Source organism: Palaemon carinicauda, chromosome 4 (genome assembly GCF_036898095.1).
Source record: "Palaemon carinicauda isolate YSFRI2023 chromosome 4, ASM3689809v2, whole genome shotgun sequence".
Lineage (NCBI taxonomy): Eukaryota > Metazoa > Arthropoda > Malacostraca > Decapoda > Palaemonidae > Palaemon > Palaemon carinicauda.
In genome coordinates, this window is record NC_090728.1 from 165,115,135 (window position 1) to 165,125,134 (window position 10,000).

Genomic DNA, 10,000 nt, shown 5'->3' on the forward strand with positions numbered 1-10,000 from the left:
CTACAATTGTCTCAAAGGGTATTATCCGTTTTGACCTTTAAAGGGAAAAGGGTATTTCAGAAGGTTGAATGGAAAAATAAATCAAACAGATATTCAAATGATAAGTTTTCGGTTTAATTTGTGTTTTATAAACATCTAAAATATTTTGAAAAATACCGAATATCACTAAACTTGCTGCAAATGTTTTTATGTTGAACAGGCTGACATAAGTCCTTTTATTGTGTATATATGAAATATCTGTTTTAATGTTGTTAATGTTTTTAAAATATTTTATTCTAATAGTTCATTACTAATATAGTTTAGTTATTTCCTTATTTCCTTTCCTCACTGGGTTATTGTTCCCTGTTAAAGCCCTTGGGGTTATAGCATCTTGCTTTTCCAACTAGGGTTGTAGCTTAGCTAGTAGTAGTAGTAGTAGTAGTAGTAGTAGTAGTAGTAGTAGTAATAATTATAAATAACATTTCGTTTTGAACTATATGCAAATGATTTTGGGTGTATTATGCTCGCTTTGAATTTCCAGAGTACTCTGATTACCATGTAATAACCATAATAGACCGGGAGCCAGCAGTGGTTTGGGTAGCTGAAAAGCGAACCAATTTTCTTAGTCATAGTGATGTTGTATGTACATCACTGTTTATGAAAACTGAAGTCTGCCGGGGATCTGGTGGTGGGTGTGGCCCTCAGCGGCATAAAAGTGATATGGAAAAATTGACCTAGATCAGCTGGAAAGTGAACCACTTGATAATGGTGTTGAAATGTGCCTTATACCTCCAGGAACTGGGAATGGGTACTGACAGACTTTTTGTCTGGTGGCGTGACCCTGACAGACTTACGTAACTGCCACGTCAAAATTGACCTAGATCAGCTGAAAAGCGAACCGAATGAAACTTGTTGTAAAATCATCAGTACCACCCCAGGTATAGTGAATGACCACTGACAGACACTTTCTGTGGTGGGGTACCCCTGACAGACATGCCCAAATGACCAGACCCCATAAGTGACCTAGATCAGCTGAAAAGCGAACCAAATGAAACTTGTTGTAAAATTATCAGTACCATCCCAGGTATAGTGATTGACAATCAATCTTTCAATGTGCTTTACAACATTAAATTTGTTTCAGGTTCAAAGTAACTGAAGAAATGGACCAAGACAAATCTTCTTCCCAGGTGGAAGATCTATTGGAAAGTTTCACAGAGGAGCCATCTCAAACTGGAGATGATAATAAATGTACATCACCAAGAGTAAACGGGAAGGTAATGAAAATTTCAACTTCTAATTGTTTTAGTGGTGTTTTCAGATCATTTAGAACAAACATTTGTTATTGTATGAAGCACTAATGGTATTAAGAAGTTTGTTATTTGTGGATGTTTTTTTTTCTAGGGTAATGAAAATGGTGCGGTGGCCTCCATCTGTTTCATCTGCAAAACGTTAACTGAAGTGGATAAACAGTTGAAGAGAATTGAGAGAACAGGACCCTCCTTGAAGAATGCAGCATCCATTCGTTCCATCCTGATGAGTGACAAATATGAAGAAGTCACAAGGAGGATTATGAGCTCTGACTTTTGTGGTGAAATGTACCATCCCTCCTGCCACCAAAGATACACTGCTGTGAAGAGACCAAAAGATGAGTTGGGTCCATCAAAGAGAGATACAAGGTCAAGCAGTGTCTTGCCAAAGACTGAGAGACATGGCATCTTAAAGAGAGAGTGTATCTTCTGTGGGAAGGAGAGGAAAAAGAGACGGGGAAAAGAGGAACCGCTTACATCGATTGCAACTAAAGATGGCTGTGATACACTATTGGAGCGGGCCCATAGATCCACAAATGACCATTTCAAAAGTTTGATCATGGGCAATATTGATCTTATTGCCAAAGAGGGTAAATACCACAAGTCGTGCAGATGGCATTTCATGCATGAGACAGAAGTGGCAGAAACAAGTTGTGCAACACCTCATGATATTCATAAAAGGGCGTTCAAACCACTGTGTGGTTTCATCACAGAACAAATTATCAAAAATGAAAAGTCTCTGATGGTGACATCATTGTTGAATAAGTACAAAGCTGAATACACAAGTAATGGAGGTGATCCCCAAGATGTTGACGCATACACAACACAAAATCTGATAAGGAAAGTTCAAGATAAATTTGGTGACCAAGTCCGAGTGAAGCTTGCTGACAATAGAAGGGGAAATTTCATCCATGCCGCATCACTCACTGAAGAACAGGCACGAGTACATTTGTATGACAACACAAAGGAACACGAGGAAAATGAAAAACTTATATGGGCGGCCCTCCATCTTCGTTCCCAGATCATGCAGTTGCCAAAATTCAAAGTGCCTGATCCAGCCACAGTGCAAAATTTGAAAGAAAGTGCCCCGGATATACCAAAGCAACTGGAGCTGTTTTTTAGAAGCCTCTTAGGTGGCCTTACACCAAACTTACAAGGGCCTCAAAATGGGGCAATTGACCGAAGGGCCACATCGATGGCATCTGATGCTGTGTTCAATACTACGCATGGTACAGTTAAGCCGTGGAAACACTCTGCAATGGGACTGAGTGTAGCTTCACTGACAGGATCGAAGTTAACATTGCAGATTTTGCACCGTGCAGGTCATAGCATTAGTTACTGTGACGCTAAAGGTCTTGAAACTGAATTCGCTTATTCAGTTTCATCAGGTAGTCATGTTGCACCTGATGGTATTTATTTACTCGCAGATAGAGCAACAGCCTGTGTATGGGACAACAATGATGCAAATGTGGAGACACTAGATGGAAAAGCAATACTTCATTCCACTGTTGGTCACACGTATCAAAACACAGCTGAGCAAGACAAGGGGCCATTTAGTAACTCTTCCTTTCAGTTCCGTGATGGAAAAAATAGAAGAACATTTGTGGGAAATCAGCAGGAAATTCCTCCACTTAGAAAATCCTTGAAGGCAGCCATCTTCACCAGTACGGACGCAACAGTCACGAGTCAAGGCAGTGGTAGCGCCTCATCTCTACAACTCCATCAAAGACCAGGGCTTCAGCTGAAACCATTGAATTTGTACTGGTTTTTGCAACTGAAAAAAGGTGACACTCCACTTTATGCAGGATTCATCAGCAATTTTGTGAAGGACATGCTCCCACTGCAACGGATCTGCTATATGGACCCAATTCCAAAATCTCCTACAGATAATGCAGTTGTGAGAGAGACTATGATTCGTACTCTTAATGTTGTAAAGAAAACCGGACAAAGTTATGCAGTCGTGACGTATGATCTGGCGGTTGCCCTCAAAGCTTATTCCCTCCAAGCTCTCGAGTCCCCTCTCTTTGACAAGTTACTGATCATGTTAGGCAATTTTCACATTGAGCTAGCATTTTATGGTGCAATCGGAACTATGATCAACGAAAGTGGAATAGAATTTATCCTAACTGAAGCAGAAGTCTTGGCAGAGGGTTCGATGATGGGCTTCATGAAGGGGAAGTTCTACAATCGTTGTATAAGAATTCATGAACTTCTGGCTAATGTAATGGAACAGAAGCTGTATGACCGTTTCGTGCAAGACCTTGCAGAGGAGGAGTATCAAGCATTTCAAGATGTGATGATGATGATTCCATCAAATCAAGTTGAAGACCATCTCTCTGATCCAGTTGTTATGCAGCACCTTCTGAAATATGAAGAATTCTTCTATTCTGTCATGGAGGGAACCATTGGCCCAATGGCTCAGTTCTGGGGAACATATGTATTCCTGGTATACAGGGTACACCGCGAGCTACAGCGTTGTGTTAAAACAAATGATGTAGATGGATACATAGATGTTTTCCCAGTCATACTGGATGTCTTCTTCTCTTTAAATTGTCCAAATTACGCCAGATGGGGAACACTGTTTCTACACAAGCTGACATCTTCCCACCCTCAACTCAGAGAAATACTTCAGAAGGGGGCTTTTTCAATACGGCGAACAAAGAAGAACTACTCCAGGTCGGCAGTTGATCTCTCACTTGAACAAACAGTAAATCGGGATGCAGCTTCCAGTATGAAAGGGATTGTAGCCTTCAGAAATTCTGAAAATGCCAGACGAAGATGGTCCATGACCATGACCCAGAGAGCCATGGCCGTACTGGAGCCGAGAACTTTTGCTGGACTTGAAGTGGGAGAGAGTGCCACAGCACAGTGCCGTTCATACAGAATAAGTAAAGACAACAAGCAAATGCAGGCTCTAAGTGAGAAAATAGACGAATTCTGCAATCCCTTCAGTCCTGAAGCTCCAGACGCAATGGTGAACCTTGCAACTGGGCGGGCGGCAACAAAAGAAACTGAGAAGTATCTCCTCGGAACATTGCAAAGGGGGCAGGTAGCAAGACAACAATTCGAAAGAGAGTGGCACAAGGACTCGGCAAGATTTCTGAAGTCAGTAAAAAGGATAAGGGTGAATAACTTCGCATCTGAAAACGAAAAGAAGAAAAAAGGGACGACTCTTGCTACAGAAACTACAAAGAGGGTTGAAAAGTCTGAGGGACTTTTTCATAAGAATCATCATTGTTGTGGCCGAAAATACCAACTTCGATCTCAGGCACGTTCTCAGGTACCCAATCACGTCATATCCTCTTTCCCTGGCACATGCTGATGGAGCACTCTTGAAGAGCAGGAAGCATACATTACTGAATAGGCTCGAAGAGTTCCAGAAAGACACACCAATCCCAACAGAGGTACATCAAGGTATTTGTGTTCGGATATATGATGGAGGCCTGCTTATTCATTCTGTCTTGTCAGTTATGAATGTTGGAACATCGTATGGAGCTATTGCCCGAACCATCCTATCTACAGTATGCACTGGTGGAGGGGATGAAATCCATGTCTGCCTTGATAAGTACGTCAAAAATTCAGTCAAGGACAGTGAGAGAAAATTGCGTGGTGCAGAAGATTCTGTTTACACAATCACTGGACCTAACCAAACAATGAGACACAAAGGAGCAAAACTTCTCAAGAATGGAATGTTCAAAAACGAACCTGGAAGATTTCTGCTAAAGGAATGGGGGGAAAATCACTATTGGAACATCCTAAATGGAAAAACACTGTATGCCTCTTATGGCGGTGAATGTTTCCAATATACGCCAAATGACTTCCAGGAGATCTCAGTGACCAGCCCATCTCAGTGACCAGCCCAGCTCACCTCCAGGCCAACCACGAGGAGGCAGATACCCTTATAGCATTCCACCTGGAAAATACCTCGGGAAGCAAGGTCCTTGTACGAGCATCCGATACAGATGTTCTCATTATACTTATTGGTATACTTGGAAATCAAGACCCAGAAGTGAGGTCCTCCAAAAATGTCTTCATGGACTGTGGCAGCGGAAACAGCAGGCGATACATTAATGTCACCAATATTGTAGAGGTCCTTGAGGAGCGAAAATCAGGACTCCCAAAAGCACTGGTGGGGTACCACGCATTCACTGGATGTGACTTCACATCAGCCTTTTACAGGTAGGATTTTGTTCCACCTTTAAATGACAGATTGAGCTGGCATACTCATTGTACAGCAAAGATTTAGAATCATGACAAAATGAAGTTAACTAGTTTGAAGAGATAGTCATGCCGTTGTTACCTACATGATTTATATTCCCCTTCAGGAAAGGCAAAGTCAAACCTCTAGAAATACTTGAGAAGGACCCAACTGGAAGCTTTCTCCAGTTGTTCTCCAACATGGGTGAAGTTGACGGTGAAGTTGACATAGACGTGGCATCCGAGTTTGTTTGCAAGATGTATGGCCAAAACAAAGAACGTGATGTAGATGAAGCACGTTATAAAAAAATTATGCAGATGTCGGGCACAGTAGATAAGGTATATATGTATCAAGTGTGTTGGGTTTTCAGGATGTAGCATGTCTCCCTTGAATTGACTTAAGAGAGTAACAATGTATTCAAATCGTAACCTCCAATGCACATTCTATGATATTTCTTTCTGTCTCTCACTCTAGGGTCTTAACAACCCACATTTATTTTGACACGAAAAGCATTACTCAATTATTTCAATCTAATCTAACTTAAGAACATTCTCTTTTTAAGTATTTTGTCATATGATTCCACATTCCTTTCAGGAAAACCCACTTCTTCATATCAAAAAGGTTGACTGCGCATTGTTGCCCCCAACACGTCGGACACTTGAGAAAAAACTACTGAGGGCACACTACGTGACAGTTTTGTGGAGTCATGCCAACACAAAATCACCTGATCAAGGCCTATGCGCCATTGATTATGGTTGGGCAGTAGATGGTGACTTGTTGCAGCCAACCTGGTTTGACGGACCAGCCGTTCCTGATTCTTTATTTGCTAATGACAGTGACAAAGATCAGGAAATTCTTAGTCAATCAGAGGAAACAGTGATGGAAACTGATAACCTTGATGAACTGAGTGACTATGACCAGTGTGAGGATGAGCCATGGAGTGAGGACTCAGATTCTGATACTGAAGAGATGGATTAGTATATTTAATAGTTGGTCCTCCATTGACACAATGCATTTAATGCGAGGTTATAGTATGTGCACAAAACATTTAACGATGTAATATATATGGCCAGCCGGATCTATCCCTCTTTTATTTACTATTATTTCTCAGCATCCACAATGATGTGAAAGGAATTATTATGGATTATATTTTCATTCAGTCTAATCAATTCTATTGTGAATGTACGATATTAGATATTAAATATTAGATATTAGATATATGTTTAAGAAAATGCACTTAATCCATTGTAACTGTTCGATGATAAGCACTTAATATCAGGATGGCGTTATTTACTTTGGTGTCTTTCAGAAAACATAATCTTAATTTTATTTATATTTACTTCTTCAATATTTTTTTTATGTATTACATTGTCAGGGATATAAATGTTCTATGGGAGACAATGTTCACTTCAACATTGGCCAGTGATGAGTATACACGGTAATTTTGTATGTTCGTTTCATTCTATTTCATCTGTTTCGCTTACAAGCTAATCTAGCTTAACCCCTTCTGGACTTGGATGTAGTGACCAGTGTTACAGAGCATCATTACATCTTGGTCCTGAAGGAATTAATTATGGGGTTTGGTCATTTGGGCATGTCTGTCAGGGGTACCCCACCACAGAAACTGTCAGTGGTCATTCACTATACCTGGAGTGTTACTGATAATTTTACAACAAGTTTCATTTGGTTCGCTTTTCCGGTGATCGAGGTCACTTATGGGGTCTGGTCATTTGGGCATGTCTGTCAGGGGTACCCCACCACAGAAACTGTTCGTCAGTGGTCATTCATTATACCTGGGGTGGTACTGATGATTTTACAACAAGTTTCATTCGGTTCGCTTTTCTGCTGATCTAGGTCACTTATGGGGTCTGGTCATTTGGGCATGTCTGTCAGGGGTACCCCACCACAGAAAGTGTCTGTCAGTGGTCATTCACTATACCTGGGGTGGTACTGATGATTTTACAACAAGTTTCATTCGGTTCGCTTTTCAGCTGATCTAGGTCAATTTTGACGTGGCAGTTACGTAAGTCTGTCAGGGTCACGCCACCAGACAAAAAGTCTGTCAGTACCCATTCCCAGTTCCTGGAGGTATAAGGCACATTTCAACACCATTATCAAGTGGTTCACTTTCCAGCTGATCTAGGTCAATTTTTCCATATCACTTTTATGCCGCTGAGGGCCACACCCACCACCAGATCCCCGGCAGACTTCAGTTTTCATAAACAGTGATGTACATACAACATCACTATTACTAAGAAAATTGGTTCGCTTTTCAGCTACCCAAACCACTCCGGGCTCCTGCTCTATAATTTACTTTGTTCCTTGGTTAAAAGACTGTTCTTTGTATGCCCTATGTACAATCTTAAGATAATTATCTTCTTTGCCCTTCCTTTTTTTTTACCAGTACCAATCTAGTCAGTGTATTTTTTTTTTTTTTTTTTTTAAAGCTATAAAGGTTTAAAGGTCGCTCAAGGGACAGTGACATTGCCATAGCAAGCAGGACAATGCCGTGGAGACTGACCGTATATTATATGATCAGCGCCCAAGCCCCCTCTCCACCCAAGCTAGGACCAGGGAGGGCCAGGCAGTGGCTGTCGATGACTCAGCAGATAGACCTATAGGCTCCCCCAAACCCCCCAACCTTAGCATACAAGGATGGTATGGATGCAGACACTAATGGTACTACCGAGTCTGAGGCAGAGACGTCACCAATCAGGCTCTCTTTCAGATTTCCTCATGGTACTGTACTTTTTCTCACTGTCTCCTGTATATGGTTTTTTTTTTTTTTTTTTTTTTTTTTTTTACGTTTTCTATGGACCCGAGTTATGTAAGTTCACTAGTCTGTCTGTTTTATTACTCGTTTTTTTTTTTTTATAAAGTAAAGGGTAGTTCTTTTTTGTTAAATTACTTGGTAGGCTTTATTGATCAAAGTACATGTTAAAGAATAAAAGACTTTCCAGTTGTTATTTTTTGTCTATTGCTTCGGTTCTGTTTTACATGAAAATAATGATCAGGTTAGTTTTATCACATTTGGATCAACACTTTTCCAGAACATAGTTACTTGAAACACAATAAATAGCCAAGACAAGGTTTCAGTCTTCAAAGTGTGTCTACCATGAAACATATAAAGAAAGAAAACAAGAACCAATTTCATGACAAATGGCTAATACAAGAAAGTTTTATCATTATCCCCAAACAAATAATGTATAACCTATCCGTGAATGGCAATAGCCCTAGATAGCACCGCCGATAAAAATGTTGCTATTATATCTCGAGGAAAATAGATGTTCTTCTGAAAGAATTCTCCGACTTCAGATACCAAGAATTGAAAACAGCTATTATCTAGTCATACGAATAAACTAACAAAATATATTTCAAAAAATGAGGAATTTCCACCACAAAATGCAGAGGGGAAAAAAGCAGCAGAATCTAGTCATCCCATAAAACTAGAACTTGTTTAATCATTATTCTCACATTTCTGACTTAGGGAGAGATAAAAAATAGGATATCTCCTATGTAATAAAGTCTCTCTCTCTCTCTCTCTCTCTCTCTCTCTCTCTCTCTCTCTCTCTCTCTCTCTCTCTCTCTCTCTCTCTCTATATATATATATATATATATATATATATATCTTTTCTGTCACGCTCACAAAATTGTCAGACGTACAACTAATCTGTCTCTCCTCATCACACAGGTGGGAGTTGGAGGAGTAGTCCTACCTTAGGAAATGGTTGTAGTTAGGAAAAGGGGAGAGGGAAGGGTTGAGTATATGCGTGTGCTTATCAATCTAAATATTTAGCCGTAATTTTGGACGGGTTGCATACACAAGTTATATAATATCTTACCATCAAATATAAAATATCAATATATAGAAAAAAAAATTATGAAATTCATATCATTAAAGTAAACGATGAAAAGATTAAATTTTGCTTATAAGATACAAAATAACATTATATCCGTCTACGTTTAAAAAACAAAACCGTTGTCATGTGAAAAACTCGTCCGGTAGTTAAAAGAAAAAATAATAATAATAATAAACAAGGAAAAGAACTCAATAAGCAATATCAATTAAAGCAATGAATATGAAACAAGGAGATGCAGTCAATAATATTACGTATAGCGGTGGGGAGAAGAAGAAGAAAGATGAGAAGAAGAGATGGTGGTAAGAAGAGGGAGAAGGGAAGAGGAGGAGGAAAAGCTAAGTGAAAGGAAGTAATAAACTTAGAATAGGAAAGGAGAGAGGTCGTAGACGAAGAAAAAGAAGAGAAGGGAAATAGAAGAAAGGGAGAGCGGAAAGAAAATAATAGTGTTGGGAGAAGACGAGAGAGATAAATTAAAGAGAAAGGGAGTATGGAAATAGGGAAATGAAAGAAGAAAAGAGAAAGGAGACATTAAAAATAAAGATTAAAGAAAAAATGAGAGAGAGAGGGAAAATTAAAGAAGAAAAGAGAAAGGAGATCTTAAAAATAAAGATTAAAGAAGAGATGAGAGAATGGGAAAATTAAAAGAAAAGAGAAAG

General features: G+C 39.6%; 1 protein-coding gene and 1 pseudogene across 1 annotated transcript in view; one reads left to right on the forward strand and one right to left on the reverse strand.

The window, feature by feature from the left end:
- Positions 1-10,000, reverse strand: part of LOC137640151 (leucine-rich repeat and immunoglobulin-like domain-containing nogo receptor-interacting protein 1) — a 140,978-nt gene that overhangs the window by 64,774 nt on the left and 66,204 nt on the right. The window lies entirely within an intron of this gene.
- Positions 3,308-6,462, forward strand: LOC137638979 (uncharacterized; annotated as a pseudogene).